The sequence below is a fragment of the Protopterus annectens genome, chromosome 6.part0, assembly GCF_019279795.1.
Source record: "Protopterus annectens isolate FY-2018-M chromosome 6.part0, PAN1.0, whole genome shotgun sequence".
Lineage (NCBI taxonomy): Eukaryota > Metazoa > Chordata > Ceratodontiformes > Protopteridae > Protopterus > Protopterus annectens.
Window position 1 is genome coordinate 1059083449 of NC_056737.1, and position 17574 is coordinate 1059101022.

At 42.4% G+C, this 17574-nt stretch overlaps 1 protein-coding gene across 5 annotated transcripts in view; it reads left to right on the forward strand.

Moving 5' to 3' along the window:
- Nucleotides 1–4229: 4229 nt before the first annotated feature.
- The window catches only part of PSEN1 (presenilin 1), a 1663637-nt gene continuing 1650292 nt past the window's right edge, over nucleotides 4230–17574 (forward strand). For 2 of the 5 annotated variants that reach the window (XM_044074675.1, XM_044074679.1), the window contains exon 1: nucleotides 4388–4527. The gene's annotated coding sequence lies outside the window, so the exon portion shown is untranslated. The other 3 variants (XM_044074674.1, XM_044074677.1, XM_044074678.1) reach the window with 3 other exon arrangements.

Below are 17574 nucleotides of genomic sequence, written 5' to 3' on the forward strand. Positions count from 1 at the left end.
CTCAGCCAAATCCACATCTGAACTTCTCTCTCATACCCAGAAAGTATTTAACACAGTTGAACTATGGTTTACACAACGTTGTCTTCTTCTGAACCCCAAAAAAACTAAACTCCTCCTCTTTAACCCCACCCACAAGTCCTCTCCACTTGATTTCTCAGTTATATCCACTAACGGCACCATCATATCACCTGACACTTCTACCAAACTACTGGGAATCACCATTGATAACAACTTGAGCTTTGACATCCATATCAACAACACAATAAAAACTGTCAACAAAAAACTTGGCTCCCTCTACAGAATTAAATCATACCTTTCTCCCACAGCTAGAACAACTATAGCCCATACTCATCTAATCTCTACCCTCCTTTATGCCTCACTTATTTTTACTAACCTTTCAAAAAATAACCTCAGCAAACTGGAAACTTCCTACAATAATACTGCTAGATTCGCAACAGGTAACCCTTACAGAACCCACCACTGCCTAAATATAAAGCAGCTGGGATGGCTGGAACTACAAAACTTGATTAAATTCCATCAACTAACTATCACCCATAAAACTCTGTATAAACCTTCCTGCACTCCTAGTCTATCTACCCTCATCACTCCATACACAAACCTGAAATCACTGCGTTCTTCTCACAAAACTCTTTTGTACATTTCTAAACCTAACAACAAAGCTAGCGAATCTCTCTTCTCCAATGCTGTTGGAAAAACTTGGAATCTTCTCCCCAGTGACCTCTCCTCTCTTCCCTCCCTATCACTCTTCAAAAATAGACTAAAACCCTTCCTTAGAACACACTGGTTGTGCCCCTGTACTAAACCTGACTAGGCAACTATCTATCTAATTAAACTAAACTCTGCCTAGCCTTCACTACTCAGAAATTAGTACATATTTTATCCCAATAAATTCTATTTTCCTCCCAAACTTCAATATACAGAATCTCACTTTACATTTCCTACTGAGAAATATATTTGTTTTTCTTCCTGTTACATTATGTATATTCTTATCCTGCCTCCCCTCTAGACCTTAGTCTTTCTATTTATAAATGACCTATAACTGCAGACTGTATAGTAGAAGCATTCTGGCACTACAAGATTTATTGTTTATCTTCACAGAATAATATGTTTAACTGGCAATATTTTTTTTTCTCTTTATATATAATTAATTCTGCTATTTAGTTATCTTTCCTATTATTTTTTTGTGTTTATGTACCTGAAATCTGCTAGTTTTATATGAATTTTTTTTTTTAGTCTTATTTTATATATTGATTACTAAGTTTTTTATTTATCTGTATTGGAGCTTATCTCCTCGGGCCTCTACTGAAAATGGACATGTATCCAGTTAGACTAGCCCGGTCAACAAATGTAAAATAAAATAAAATAAAAAATAAATAAATAAAAAAAGTGGAGTTGCCAACTCTTCCTCTTTAGGCAGTTGCTTTTAATGAAAAAAAAAAAACATAAAAAATGTCAAAGTCCTGAGATTTAGGACAAAAATTATTTCTTTTCTCGAAGAGCTGCATAAAACAATGATATCCGAAGCATGAAACATATTAATATGATGTGAAACAGAAACCACTGAAATTCTTTGAGGGTGAGCTTTCAATTTAGCCAAAAAATGTGAAGCCGGATCCTTTGTACTGTTTGTGGGTATATGCTGTCCTGCAAAAACTCACATTTTTATTACAACTGTGCCCACATCCTCAAGTATACCTTGTTATTGGGAATTTCCCTCATTTTGGGTCTTACAACACCCATGTTCCTCGAAGTTCCACATTGAAAGGGTCTGTCACAAATTCAGGTTCAGGATTTTTTTTTAATTGATATCCATGGTAAATAGTACTTCTTTTTCTTTCGGCTTTTCCCAGTTAGGGGTCGCCACAGTGGATCATCTGTCCGCTCATGACTAGCAGTGGAGTTTTACAGTGTCGAATTGCCAGCCCAGCGCCCAACCTTCCACAGAAGGCACACACACACACACACACACACACACACACACACACACACACACACACACACCTAGGGCCAATTTAAAGTATCCAGTCCACCTACTGCATGGTAAATAGTACTAAATCATATTAATCCATTAAAATAATTGTAAGTATGAAATACCACATGTAACCATACCATGCCGTGCTTCCTAACTGAAGTTGTTACTAAGCTGTTAGTAAGTGTTTCATATTTTGCTCATTTGTTCTACATCAAGAGAGGTAATATTCCACAATTTGGAAATGGAAGGTCGAAAGCTATGCATGTGCCACTTTCAGCATTTGAAATAGTGGCAACTGGCAATCCTAACTGAAAGCTATTAACAGCACTAGCCTTGAAAACGTGCCCCTATTTTGATACCTTTATCCTTAATTATGTTCCCTATTCCCTAATTCTGGGAGAAATATATGCAGAGATATGACCCAATATTAGCCCAGATGACATACCTGTGGAAGCATGGAGGTGTTTAGGTGAAATGGCAGTGGAGTTTTTAACCAGATTGTTTAATGAAATCTTGGAAAGTGAGAGGATGCCTGAGGAATGGAGAAAAAGTGTTTTGGTACCGATTTTTAAGAATAAGGGTGATGTGCAGAGCTGTAGTAACTACAGAGGGATTAAATTGATCAGTCACAGCATGAAGTTATGGGAAAGAATAGTGGAAGCAAGGTTAAGAGGAGACATGATGATTAGTGATCAGCAGTATGGTTTCATGCCGGGAAAGAGCACTACAGATGCGATCTTTGCTCTGAGAGTGTTGATGGAGAAGTACAGAGAATGTCAGAAGGAGTTGTATTGTGTGTTTGTAGACTTAGAGAAAGCATATAACAGGGTGCCTAGAGAGGAGTTGTGGTATTGTATGAGGAAGTCAGGAGTGTCAGAAAAGTATGTAAGAGTGGTACAGGATATGTACGAGGGTAGTGTAACAGCAGTGAGGTCTGCGGTGGGATTGACGGATGCGTTTAAGGAGCAGGTGGGGTTACATCGAGGATCAGCTCTGATCCCTTTCTTATTTGCAATGGTGATGGACAGGTTGACAGACGAGATCAGACAGGAGTCCCTGTGGATTATGATGTTTGCAGATGACATTGTGATCTGTAGTGAGAGTGGGGAACAGGTGGAGGAGACCCTGGAGAGATGGAGATATGCTCTAGAGAGAAGAGGAATGAAGGTCAGCAGGACTAAGACAGAATATATGTGTGTGAATGAGAGGGAGGATAGAGGAATGGTGAGGATGCAAGGAGTAGAGGTGGTGAAGGTGGATGAGTTTAAATACTTGGGGTCAATAGTTCAGAGTAATGGTGAGTGTAGAAGGGAGGTGAAGAAGAGAGTACCTGTATGAGTGAAAGGGAAGGTCTACAAGAGGGCAGTGAGACCAGCTATGTTATATGGGTTGGAGACAGTGGCATTAACAAAAAGGCAGGAGTTTGAGCTGGATGTGGCAGAATTAAAGATGTTAAGATTTGCACTGGGTGTGACGAGGATGGACAGGATTAGGAATAAGTATATTAGAGGGTCAGCCCAGGTTGGAAGGTTTGGAGACAAAGCCAGAGAGGCATGATTACGTTGGTTTGGACATGTGCCGAGGAGGGATGCTGAGTATATTGGGAAAAATATGTTAAGGATGAAGCTACCAGGTAACAGGAAAAGAGGAAGGCCTAAGATAAGGTTTATGGATGTGGTGAGAGAGGACATGCAGGTGGTTGGTGTGACAGAGCAAGATGCAGAGGACAGGAAGAAATGGAAATAGGTGATCTGCTGTGGCAACCCCTAACGGGAACAGCCGAAAGAAGATGATGATGACGACCCAGTATAAAACATGCTTGCCATACCTATCAACAGTCCAGAATTTTGCAGAATGGCTATAATTTTAGTCTCATTTTCATAAAAAATGTGGTTTTCTGGCAAACAATCGAAGATTGAAATCTGTAAATGACAGACATTTGAATTCCAGACTCCCTACCCTTTGGGAAAAGCATGTTAGTGCAAAACCTAAAATTCAGGATCTAAATTTATATGAGAAGACTTAAAATCTGCCCTTTTTTTGGGAGGCCTTTCTTCCAGTATAACTCAGCAGTTCCGTGAAAGAGTTGCCGTAAGCTAAGCATGAGTGATTTGTGTGTCTTAGGACCCGTTTAAGGGAGCTCTTCCCGTTGAAAGGTAAAGGAAAACTCTTGTGGAGCTATGCCTACCACAAGAGATTTCCTTTCAGGGAGAGGAGCTCCCTTAAACGGGTCCTAAGACACAAATCACTAATGCTTAGCTTACGGCAACTCTTTCACGGAACTGCTGACGTCGTAGTTATCAGACGCACCCGACTCGTCCTATGGGCGGAGCGAAAACCGGAAGTGGTGTGGAGGAACAGTTTTGTTTCAGTTAGGTCGGATAACGGTAGTGTTTATTATTTGTTTTTTTTTTTTTGACTTCGCGGTGTGTGGCTTTTGGATTATATGAGTAACTAGACAGTTGTTTTTTTCACATTATAGTGTTTTCCATGAGCTCGCATCTGTTTTAGGAAACTGCTCCCCAACACCACAGGTAGGTGTTTGCTCTATGTACCACTTCGCTGACAGGATTGCCGTAAGTCCGGGGACCTCCGCCTTGTTAGAGTTGTCTGATGATTTGTGATTATTTACCTTTCCATTCGTGCATTGCTTGTGAAACTTATAGGTGTGGATGAGGGATTGCAATGCTCTTGGCTGGGGAATTGTAAAGCTTAATGCACGAGTTAGTTACAACTTTGGGGGAATAAGATCATCTTTTTATAGTTAAATAGTAGATCTATGAGATATACTATTTACTCTTATATTTCATGAATTTAGAAAGTAGTCAGATACGTTGTAATGGTAAGCAGCGATTCGTTTGTGTATACTGTTATTTTTGTCAAGTTCGCACGACAATTAAAAACATTATTGTCATCCTTGGTCAATAGTGGGTCAGTTTTGTGAAATGTAACGTAACGGTGTTAAAGTACTTTTTTTCTTTTACTTGTCGTGACCACAGGATTGTTTACTTTATGTATGACCCATTTCTAGTTGTGAATTACACACTTTTCAGAACCTTTCCCAGTAGAAGTAATTATCTGAAGTACAGGTTTGCACTGAGGTTAGTTTGGGAACTGCGATCTCTACATATTTGTTTGAGGGTTTATAATCTTTAAACGTGTTGATAAAAGTTATGCTTATATTATTATGCCTGGCATTTTTTGTCTCTGTTGTTGTTGATCAGTGCGGTTCTTAATGCTTCGTTCCAACCTGGTGAGAGTCCGTTTGCCGACGTTGGCGTGATGGACCTTCTACTCTGGCTTTCTTGGCATGATTGGGACTCTGTGAGACAATTTATAAGGGGTTTAGCAAGATTTTTTTCAATTTGTGTACAGGTTCTTCATCCCTCCTATACCCACATCAATGGTGGCTCGCACCCTGACTGCAGTCAGAGCTGATCTTATGTGAAATGGAGCTTTATTCAAGGAACTCTATGCACCCCCTCATTTTTTGACATAATTTTCTCCCCATACTGTACACACTTTTTTTTCAGACATTCTTTTGTAATATTTTTATTTGGCCTAAATCCTTTCAAAACATTGCAACTTTCCAGAACTTCACTAAAACAGTTGTGGAGGAAATAAATTAAGGTGGGGTGGCCTTCATAAGCCGTAGTGGTTTAGATGTTCTATGGTGTGTTCCAACCTTTTGATCTAGTGGTGGCCTGAAAAAAAAATATGACTGTGGAAGGAAATGTGGTCTTTACTCTTATTTCTTTCACAGAAGAAATAAATTGTGCCAAATGCCATGATTGGACGGATGTCTTATCTTGGTGTAATACCTATTTCCTTAACTCCCGAAAAATAAGGTAGTCACCTTTTGTCTGTCCTGCTACTGTTAGATTGGGATGAAAATGAAAGAAAAAATGGCCATGGTCAGATATATTGCACCCCTACAAAAAGAAATCCATCCATCTTTTCTGTGCCTCTGTGATGTAATGTTAGATTGCTCTGTTTGTTTTCTCCCTTTCATTGCATAGTAATATATTTCATTCATCTTGTTACTGTCAGCTGTATACAAACAGAATGCATCATTACTGTTATCTCCAAAAGATAGTCACCTATATAAATCTCACATTTGATAGTGAGGAAAGTAAAAAAACAAAGAAAAAAACACAGTCACAGTAATGTATTTCAGTTTATTGGCTCTAGACAGTACAGTGTTCCTAGAAAAGCTACTGTGACCTGTACATACCTCTGCGGTTTGATTGTGATGATGAGTAAAGAAATGGTGACAATACTGTCTGCATTTCTCACACAAACAGGTTTGGATTTACACTAGTTGGGTCCAGGGCAGAAGCCTTTGTCAGAATTCACGTACACAGCCTGGAGTGCGGGGGCCACCAGGTTTCCTGAATCTCTGAGGGTCTACATGTTTTGCTGTGCATTTTAGGCCTTGTTTGAAAGATACAGAGTATAGCGACAGGGCTTTGAGTCATTCCATGCAGAGCATGTTGTTTAGTTGTTTTAGTAAGGGGTGTCGGTGGGCATTTCAGATGCTGCATATGTCTGGACAGATGCATGCCAAAGGGGGCATTATATTCCAAGGCTGGCCAAATGAGGGTTGAGTAAAGGAGGACAGTGACATCCCTACATCTAGACACAGTCCATATGTTTATAAGCTGTGCAGTATAGAAGGACATCTGATGTTGTAAATCTTTGTTTATTCATTACAGATTAGACCTCGGTTCCGTACTCAAAACTGATATGGCTGTGTCCCAGCTCGTGCAAGCCAAAAACTCTCAGCTAAGAACCTACCCACAATACCCCTCTCCTAGTTACTCCAGATCTCGTTTGCCGCGTTCCTGATTAGACGTGTTAGCTATCTCTCTCAAAGCTAAGTAGACAATTGTTAATTTTATGACAGTTTTTCTTCAAAAGTAATTTTTAGTCAAGTTATCCTTTTCTCACTGTTGCCTATAACCTAAGCCTATTTCCTACCCTTTTCCTTGGTAATTTAATTTTTTTTACTTTTTTTTGGTACTGTACCTTTCTCTTGTCTTTGACAGGCCTTCCCTTTTTACTAGTGTTCTTTAAAATAACATAACTGGTATTTTCTCCCTTATTTTTTCTATAGGATAGCATTGTTACCTTACCATGTCAGACAAAGCTAAGTTGGGATTTAAACAGTGTGACAAGTGTGGACATAAGATGCCTAAATAAGATACACATGTCCGTTGTGTCTGCTGTTTGGGCGTCGATCATATTAAAGCTGACTGTGACATTTGTGCTAGTTTTAGTAATCGGACACTAGGAGAATGTAAGAATAAACTTTATTTTAAAAGGTTTACTCAAGACACTTTTCTTGGAGGCTCTATCTGGGTCGGATGTCTCACCCCCTCCTAAGACCAAAAAACATAAGGAAAAACGGAGTCACTCGGTTCCTGCATCTCCGTCAGTTATGGAACCGAGTCAGCTCCATGCTTCGCTGGCACCCTTGGCGCAGACCTCTTCGGCACCAGGCTGTGTCCTCTCCCTCGGTGCCGACTATGATATTCACTCCTATTTTGGTTCCATCCACGGCACCACTGACTTCGGTGCCATCCTTGGTTCCCACATCGGCTCTGCTGACTGTACATGCCACTGCACCATTTCTGACCATGGTGCCGACAGTTTCTTTGGCTCCATGGGCTCCTATGACTGAACATGCCTCTGCACCATCCCCGGCCACGGTGCCGACAGTTTCTTCAGCTCCATCAGCTCCAAAACTCGAATACCTGCCAAGGACAAGATATTGTCCAACTTACGACCCTTTTTTGGGACAGAGGTTTTAGCCCCTTTCTAGAAAGACCTGATTCCCCCTCAGCAGTCTCCTTTAGATCCACTAGGAGTTTTTCTAAACTAGACCTAGTGCAGGTTGTGGACCAGCTTCTGGCAGCTTGGGAATTGCGCATTCTAGCTAGACCTTCTGTCCCTCCTGGCTCTGAATCTTTTACCACATCTTCCCCTGTTTATCCTCCACCAGCATCCACCCTGATCTCGGTACTGATGTCCACTTCGGTACATACTGTCTCCGTTCCGACAGCAGTGTTCCCCCTGTCGGCGCCGACCACCCTTGCTGCATCGGCTCCAATGGAGCCGATGCTTTCTCAGAGAGGTGCTTGGACCGTCCGTACCTTGGTACCTAGTCCGGGGCCTATTTTCTCGCTGGCACCATCTATGCCCATGGTTCCAATGGCTTCCAGTTCTCTCCGAACCCCTCAACTGGAGGTGGGCTCTTCGGGGTGGGGTGTGACCCCGGTTTCGAGGTTGCCCCTCCTGATTCTGGGCTCCCATCCCTCTTGAGTGGGCCTGCTGTACAGGTGATGGAAAGGGTCCTTCATTCCGAAGGCTGACGGTCAGCACCAATGACATCAGTATCAGAAACGTCTCCTAGCATGCACCTCTCCCAACCTGCTATGTCGGGTCCCCGGGCACAGGAGTCACAAGAACCCCCTTTGAAGGGAACCCCTTCTCTTGCGTCCTCCTCAGAAGATCCCACTGGATAGCCACCCCAGAAGAAACGGTGCAAGAGGAAGCACCTTGATTCCCTGGATTCCCCGGAGGAATCTATCACAGAAGACACTGATTGTGATGAGGGGGAAGGGTCCCCACGTTCTCCCCCAGGCGACGTTTCAGTTGGAGACATTCTCGAAATCCTCAAACAGCATGGGGAATGGAAGCCCTCTAACCCTTCTTCTGAGGAATCGGTGTTCCTGCAAGCCTTCCTTGCCTGGCCATCTACTTCCTGGGTGACCCCACCAGCAGATGACCTTGTTAAACTAATTGTGCAGCATGCCTAGAAGGCCCCAGACAATGTAGGACCTGTCTCCTGGAGGCCAGACAAAATTTTATCTACACCTGAAACCAGCTGTACTGGTCAAGCAGTTGACAGTTGATTCTATGGTCGTGGCGGTGGCCACCAATGGGGAACTGGCAGAAGATAGTTCATAGGTTCATACTAGGCTATCTGCCCTAGGGCATTTATAAGCCTAGCCAGAATGTGTTTGGCTTTCGCCACCCATTTTAAATTTATTTTGCTATGCCCTTTTTCGAGGTTAGTATACTGTGCCTCTGTCTAACAGTGACACAGAAGTGATACCCGGGGTAAACCTACGATCTCCCATCCACTCATCAAGATTCCTCTTGAAGAGAGTCAATGAGGGACTCTGCCTAACCTGGACTGGGATTTTATTCCAGAGTGAAGGGAGCCTCTGGGTTATGAATCTGTCCCTCCAGCATGTCCTATTTATTTCAGTGCTGAGGTTCAAGTCTCTCGAGCGCGTAGCTCGATGAGATTTGGATTTTCTGAGGTGCAGCATGTCCATTAATTCTGGGTTGGACATGGCTTTATACATCAGGCACAGATCGCCTCTGAACAGGCGGTATGCCACTGAGTAGAGCTGGAGTTTCTTTAACCGGGCAGCATATGGCATCTGTTTGAGCCCTTTGATCCTCTTGATGAGGTACTTTTGGAGTTTTTCCAGTTGCTGCAGGTGTCTGGTAAGGTACATTGTACTCAATTATGGGCCTGATGAGGGATGAGTAAAGAGGCACGATGACGTCCCCTGATCTAGTTCCACTGTCCATCCTCCAAACGGGGAGTCCCGGACCATGGCCATACTAGGGAAGTGGACCTATGCTTCAGCAACCTTCGCTATTTGGTCACTGAACTGTCTGGGACACTTTACTTGCCTCCAAAGAGACCTAATTTCCGAAATGTCTTCCTCTTTGGTGGGGGTACTGCCTGATGAGGTGCGTGACACTGTCGCCTCGCAGCTAGCTACCCTTAAATCCATCTCGAACTCCTCAATGCGTTTGATATCTCACATCACCGAGGGGGCAGCTCGAGCTGCCGCATCTGGTGTTGTCATTAGATGTAATGCTTGGATGCGGTTGTGTGACTTCGCAGACCCCTTTAAATCTTCCTTCGTCAATGCACCTGTCGACGAATCTGCACTTTTTGGGCCCAAGGTACGAGACACACTTGCATGTAGTGAGAAAGGTGGAAAGACCTTGTCTGCTGTGAGCATACGCTTTTCCAATCCCCAGAGGTCCTACTCCAGGAACCATAAGGGAGGAAAGATGTGTTTCAAGAAATCCCAAGAATCCTTTCGTGACACTTGTGGTGAACAATCCCCCCAGGGCAGATGGGGCAACTCATGTGGAAATCACCCTTTTCGAGGTAGAGGTGGTCCGCGTAACCAGGGCGCCAGAGATTCTTTCTCCAGCAGACCCTACCAGCGCTCCTGAGCAGCGGGCTGATTGCTTTCCTCTGGAAGCAGTCAGGGGTCATTTTTCTATACATCTACCAGCCTGGCATCTTATTACTACGGATGTTTGGGTGCAGAGAATAATATTCCGATACTACCAAATACCATTCGATTTAACTTCCAGACCTGTCAAACTAATCCCCGATGTACCACCCAATCAGAGGGAATTAGCAGCCTTAAAAATAGAAAAGCAGCTAAGAAGAAGTCATCCAACCAGTCCCACCAGACCAGACAGGATCCAGGTTTTACTTGAGGTTCTTTTTAGTGCCAAAAAAGACAGGGGACTAGAGACCAATCCTGGATCTCAGCCTACTAAACAAATTTATCAAACCTCAAAATTTCCAGATGGTCACAGTACAGTCCATTCTTCCCTTCCTCGGGAGGGACAGTTGGATGTGCTCTATAGACCTCCAGGATGCGTACTACCACATAAAGCTGGATCACCACTCCCAGAGGTTTCTCTGCTTCCAGCTGGGAGCCTGTCCCTACCAGTTCAGGGCACTGCCATTTGGTCTCTCGACAGACCCCCCCCCCCCGAGTGTTCACCTAATGGATGGCAGTTGTGGTAGCTCATCTTAGACTGCAAGGATTCCAGGTGTTTCCCTGTCTAGATGACTGGCTCCTTACCGCTCCGACCAGAATGTCCTAGTCTGCAGCCTCTCTTACACTCAAGATCTCGTTTCCGCTCGGGGATTACAATCAGCAAAGACAAATCTCAGATGACCCCAAAGAAGACACTGGAATGTATTGGAGCAGTCTTCGACACAACAGCCTGTCAACTTCCCTTCCCCTTTTGAAAATAAGACACCAAATCCAAAATCTTCTTTCTCTCACATATGTACCAGTACATCTTGTACTGCAACTCTTGTGCTCCATGGCAGCTGCCATTACGTTAGTACCACTGGCGAGACTGCACATGAGAATCCTGCAGTGGCTCCTTTCCGCGCAGTGGTCGTTAACCCACCTACTCAACCATATGATATGCCTTACAAACCGTTGCAAGGAAGCAGTGCTATGGTGGATGAAACCACAAACAAATCTTTGGTGTCGACCGTTCTGTCTTCCCCAACCCGCGGCCACGGTGACCACGGACGCTTCACTGTTAGGGTGGTGGGGGCATTTCCAGGGAAAGACTGTCCAAGGCACCTGGACGCCCATCAAGGCCAACTTGCACATAAATGTTCTGGGACTGAGGGCAGTTCTCTTAGTGTTGCAAGCATTCCATGCATCCCTACCCTTGGGGACCATTGCAATTCAGTCAGACAACATGTTAGTCATCTGGTATATCAACGAGCAAGGCAGAACCAGATCTTACCCCCTGTGTTGGGAAGCCATGAGGATTTGGCACTGGGCGATTTAGCTTCCAATTGCTTTCTTATAGCAACGCACATTCCCAGGAGTTCCAACCTTATTGCGGACAATCTGAGCAGGAACATAGTGGTCCTTTAACTCTGTAATAGCAGATCAGATCTTCCAACATTGGGGCAAGCCTTGCTTCCCCTCTAAACTACAAATACAGAAGCTATTTTGCCTTGATTCCCCCCTCGGGAGGAACCACCAAGGGACGCTCTAACGCATGATTGGCGCCTGGGTCTTCTGTATGCCTTTCCCCCGTTTCCCCTCATTCAAAATTTCTCCAGAAAGGTCAGAGGTTGAAAAGCAAAGTGATCCTCATTGCTCCCTACTGGCCACGTCAAGTCTGGTTCCTGTTTCTATGGCCTCATCTGATTCACAGTCCGTGGATCATGGATCATTCCCAGGACCTGTTATCTCATCCTCGGGGACTGATTCATCTGAACCTGCACAGTCTCAAGCTCACAGCTTGGTTCCTCCACTTCCATTGATTGTCAGGCTGCCTGACATCCCATCTCCTGTTCGTGAAATTCTTCTGGGCTCACACAAACCTTCCACTAGAAAGGTTTATTCTAGTAAATGGACTAGGTTCTCTGTTTGGGCCAAAGACCAGAACTTAGACCCTTTCTCTATGCCTATTCAAAAGATTCTACAATACCTGATTACTGTTTTGCATGCAGGAGCCTCAGCTTCAATGATCACTGTACATTTAGCAGCTATCAGCAGTTTTCATAATGGTCTTGATAATTCTTCAGTTATGTCACACTGCCTGTGCAAGACATTTTTGAAGGGAGTATTACATGTTAAACCTCCGGTCAAGCCTCCCTTAGAACCCTGGGACTTGACTATGGTGCTTCAGTCTCTCACAGGTAATCCCTTCGAGCCCTTTGATTAATGTGATTTGAAATTTTTGTCATGGAAAACCATACTTCTAGTAACACTCACCTCAGCAAGAAGACTATCTGAGCTGCAGTCCTTGAGTGTCAAGAGTCCTTACTTGATCTTCCACACGGATAGGGTGTCCCTTCTTACTGACTTTTTCTTGCCCTAGGTCATTTGTGGCTTTTCCATTAACCAATCTATTGACCTGCTGGTTTTCTTCCCAAGGCATTCTAATAGAGGGGAGTACCTTTTGCACACCCTTGATGTGCACTGGCAGCTTCGTTGTTATTTGGACAGGACTAAATCTTTCAGGAAAACAGATCAGTTGTTTGTGGCCTTTGCAGGACCCAGATTGGGTAAACCTGTTTCCAAAGTGACTTTATCCTCTTGGCTTAGAAACGCCATTACCTTTATCTACCAACAGAATAAGCTATCCTTACTTTCCAGAATAAAGGCTCATTCTACCAGATCTATGGCTATTTCTGTAGCTTTTCATTCCAGAGCCTCAGTGGATGATATATGCGCAGCAGCCACTTGGGCAAGACCTCATACCTTTATATCTCATTACAAATTGGATTTGGCCTCCAGGGGACGAGCATCTTTTGGTTCTATGGTGCCCAGGAATATCCTTCCTTAGGGCCACCCAGGACTCAAGTAGCTGGGGACTCAGTCCTATTTGTAATGAATAAACAAAGATTTACATCATCAGATAAAGAAGTTATGTCTTACCATAACGTTCCATCTGTGTTGTAGATCTTTGTTCATTCATTACTTCCCTCTGCCTGGACTTCTGGTGGACTTTAGGAACTCCTGGTTAGGGTATTTGCTCAGACAGAGCCTCCTCCTATTTTTTCTATTGCTACATCTTTTATCTAGGGTGGACAAACTTGATCTGGAGTAACTAGGAGAGGGGCATTGTGGTTAGGTTATTAGCTGAGATTGTTTGGCTTGCGCGAGCTGGGAAATGGCCGTATCGGTTCCGAGGACGGACCCGAGGTCCTGTCTGTAATGAATGAACAAAGATCTACAACACAGATGGAATGTTATGGTAAGACATAACTTCTTTTTTCTTACAAGAATGGACACAAGTTGCTCAAAAGTTAGGTCACTGTCCACATAAATTCCCAAATCCTGAACAACCGAGTCAACTCTTTGGAGTGTATTGTCAATCATGTAGTTCCCAGTGGTGGATGATTTTCAAAGGAAACAAAAATGTATTTTTTAAAACTGTTTAACCAGAGTACATGGCCAAAGGTTCAGTTATTTTTATCCATAGACAGCTTCCCTACCCAGCAGTTATAGCCACTTTGTTGACTTTTCTTTTTATATAACTGCTTTGTTGTTTGCATATGTCTCCAGTGTTTGGACGTAATAAAATACAGATTACTGCAGCCTTGCCTTAAAATGTATTTTCTACTCCATTTCATAAAAAACAGAGTCGCTCACCAGACAACACAGCAAAGTGCTGCATTAACCTTGCAAAATGCCCACTGCTTATTTCTGGTTGCCTGCTAGGATTAAAAAAAAAAAGTAATTACCTTATGCTGCTGTTCTCTCCCACCACAGATTTTCTGCTCATTGTTATCCCAAACACCTTACAGTACTGCTCTTTCTATTGCGTGCCCATTCTGGGGTGAGAGGAGTTGGTGTGCATGCTCAGGACTGAGATGTGGTCTTATTTCTATACTGGAGTCCAGGAAAAAAACACCCAGTGCTTCCTAAGACTTGGCAGGTGTTATGCTGACATCAGCCTCTTGTGGAAATGAGGGACTGTTTAGAGTTGATGAACCTTGAAGTTCTTCCCTTTGGTTGTTGCTAAGCACATGCAGGGTGGGTATGGACAAAACATTCCCTGGCAGCAGTGTGATACTGTCCGGGGTTAGTTGGCTCCAGACCTTGATCAGAACTATCCCAGTGGAGGCTTACATGATTTTAGTTGACATAGTGGAGGAGGTAAAGACCTTCAAGCAGCTCGTCCTCTATGGAGAGCCAAAAAAAAGTGGGGGAAAAAGAAACAGTAAAAGAAATGTAAGATGTAGAACTTGTTGTCTTAAGAACTCGCAAGGTAGATGCTGTATTTACAAAATATTCCAAAAGACACCTCCAAGATATACTGATGTTCTTACAACTCAGCATACACTGCTGCCATGTTGCCCTCTCCCCCTAGCCTTCATTGACTGGTAGTAGTCACCATATTGCAGCATGTTGAATACATTTTAAATATGTTAGTTTAAAGAATTAAGAATTATAAAACTAATTTTTGCAAGCTATAATTCATTAAGCTAAGGTAAATGAATCTTGTATGGGTACTGCTCATTTTTTTCTTTGCATCATAAATTATATTGAAGGGATCATTTAGGCCTGAGGCTTCACATCTCACTTGTCCATTTTCACTAATCGTCCCACTAGACTTCTCTCAAGCAAAGTTGCTTAGTTTCTAATGCTACTTGCAAACGTGTGTGTGTGTGTGTGTGTGTGTGTGTGTGTGTGTGTGTGTGTGTGTGTGTGTGTGTGTGTGTGCACGCACAAGCACTTTTACTTAAGTTTGCCACAGTGTAGAAATACTGTCTGTTATGCCGGATTACGCTTCTGAGCTGCTGTCCTATGTAATGCAGATATCCAGTGTCAAAATAATGCCTGCTTATCAAATTCACAAATGACACATTATCTGTATTTTACTTTTTCATTTATTTTCTCCTTTCTGTCTAGGCTATGCGTGTTGTATTCTGGGGGAAGTATTGCTTTGTTGGAGATGTCTGGTTTTAGCCAGGTTTCTGTTTTATACGCTGTATCTGGGGTATATAGAGCAAGGGTGGCATGCAATTCTTGAATTTTGTTTGTGGTACTCCTGAAATTTATATTAAGTAGTAGCAAGTCCATACTTTTTTCTGGGGAGAGGTAATAGTTGTTGGGGATGGGTTGAGGTGTGAAGATCTAGATGGGTTAGATTTGTTTGGGGGGCAGGGTTGGGGTGAATGACTAATGTTTCAGATATGTCTAAGTTAAAGTAATAATGTTATGGGTGGTAGGAATAATTGTTAGTTGTAATTGAGTTTTGCTATGTGGGGATTTAAAACTATTTTTTTGTTCAGTTATGACTTTTATTACACAAAAAAGATGTAAAGTAGCAGGTAGTCAAGCAAGTGGAGTGTGATATATGAGAGTTAGCACAATACAGTTTAATTGGATAATTGGAATTATACAAATTTGGATTTATCTTAGCTGTGGTAGGATCGCTTTACTTTGGGGAGTGTGTGTTTGGGAATAAGTTTAGACAGCAGGGGTGTGTGGGAAATGGGGATGGGGTAGGTGAGTGGAGAGAGCCCAAGCAAAGTAGGTTGAGGTCACTGTGCTTGTGACCAGAAAAAACAATCAACAAAAATGGTCTGGTTTGAAGGTTGGTAGGAAGTTTAAGAGACTGTAGTCCCTTGGTGATTTTTTTATTTGTAAAGGAAGTAGATTTTGCTTATTTGTAAACAACACTCTGGGGAGATTGCAATGGACTGCAGTGATCACAAATAACTGCAATAGCTCAGTTTTTTGATGTGTGGAATGAAGTAAGCATGCAGCAAAGGATTTAGCATAAGAGACAATGGCATACTGAATAGGTCATGCAGAATTAAAACAAGTAATGAGGATGGTGAGTGATCTGTGTCACCTAGTACTGTGCTGCTGCTTTCAACAAATGAGAAATGTCTGTTTACTTTAACTGCACTGAAGCCATTTTACATAATCAGATTGTCTTCACATTTCAAACAAATGTTCATATTTCTGGAACCATAGGAGTTATGAAAGAAGTATAGATAGCAAACCCTTCAGCACAAACTGTTTTTTTATAGTGGTAGTATTCTTTAGGTTCTAGGTCTTAAACCAGATTTCATAAGTCACAGTAATCACTACCTATTATTTGTGTAATATTTTGTAAACAACTTACAATATCTCGGCAACAACTCAAGTTACACACATACTGTCAGCAGCATTTTATTCATCTAGCTGAGAGCTTTTATACGAGACTAAGCAGTTTTGTCTGTGGTACTTGGTTGTTGAGATATTTAGAATAATGTGAAAATTATATCTATATAAATTAATATAATTTAAAAACAGCAGTTAATGTCGTTACCTGCAGTAGACGGAGGTCAAATATTAATGCAGTTGAATTTGCCATTGTGTAGGCTTTAAGTTGAAATGTTTTAAAACCTTGTACATAGCATGGTTTTGGAATTATTGATGCAAATATGAACAAGCAATATTTGACATCTATTGCCATCAGTAGGAGTTAACTGCAGATTCACCTGGAGGCGTCACTCGGATGTAATGAGTTAAGACTGATCACAGATGACCCAAAGGCTGTACTGTCCGATTATGAAGTATGTTGGGTAGGAAGGCATTTCAGCTAATTTTAAATTTTAAAACCCAAGTGCTAGTTTGAAAGGGTGTCCAGCCGCATTCATAATAGTGAAACGGAGCATACTGTTATTGCTCTTCTTCACCTCGTCAGTTACATGTACACTGTAGTGTATGTAATACATACTTGTCAATGTCCCTACAACCCATGCTGTAAGATTGGTGAAATGGCTTTTCCTGCCTCTTTTTACTGAAGTTCTGCCCATCGATTGGATTTTCGAGTCAAAACATTGTTGAAAGTCTGTTCAGTTGAAAAACTAATTCGCCCCTCTCCCCCCTTTGAGGGCATCCTCCTTTATAGGTATCGTGCAAGGATCCTGCACTAAAGATCTAATCAATTCTGGATTGTATTCCATGAACTATGAAGTTGCAGGTATGATTTTTTTTCTTGAACACTATCATAATTGTTTTTACTTTAAAATTGTATATTCTGTATTACTTTTAGTAAGCTGGAGGTGGATTGTTCTTCCACTTTACCCTCCTGCCTCCACTTAAGAAGTAACCGGGGGGTAGGAAAGGTGGTGAATTTTTTTATTTATGGAAAATGCAGTTTACAGGTATAGATACAGGATGTGCTTACATCAGGATACATTAGGTACTTAATACTTATCATGTCCAGTGTACAGTATGCACAATCCAGTTGTCTTAACA